This window comes from Nannospalax galili, unplaced genomic scaffold (assembly GCF_000622305.1).
Source record: "Nannospalax galili isolate Female #2095 unplaced genomic scaffold, S.galili_v1.0 scaffold559, whole genome shotgun sequence".
Classification (NCBI taxonomy): Eukaryota; Metazoa; Chordata; class Mammalia; order Rodentia; family Spalacidae; genus Nannospalax; species Nannospalax galili.
The window spans coordinates 4404295-4404708 of NW_008343479.1; positions in this window are offsets into that span (position 1 = coordinate 4404295).

The following is a 414-nucleotide window of genomic DNA, read 5'->3' on the forward strand; positions in this document are numbered from 1 at the left end:
AAAAATAGACCCATAGACCAATGGAACAAAATTGAAGACCCAAGTATGAATAATTGCAATTTTAGCCACCTGAAATTTGACAAAGGGGCCAAGAACATTCACTGGAGGAAAGACAGCATGTTCAGCAAATGGTGCTGGCAAAACTGGATCTCCACCTGTAGAAGAATGAAACTAAACCCCTATCTTTCACCCTGCACAAAAGTCAATTCCAAATGGCTCAAAGACCTCAATGTAAAGCCTGAAACTCTGAAACTCTTAGAAGAAAACATTGGGAAAAACATACAAGATATAGGTGTAGGAAAGGACTTTCTAAACTGGACACCAATAGCCCAGGAACAAGGGCAAGAATTAACAAGTGGGACGTCATTAAACCAAAAAGCTTCTGTACATCAAAGGAGACAACCAAGGAAACAA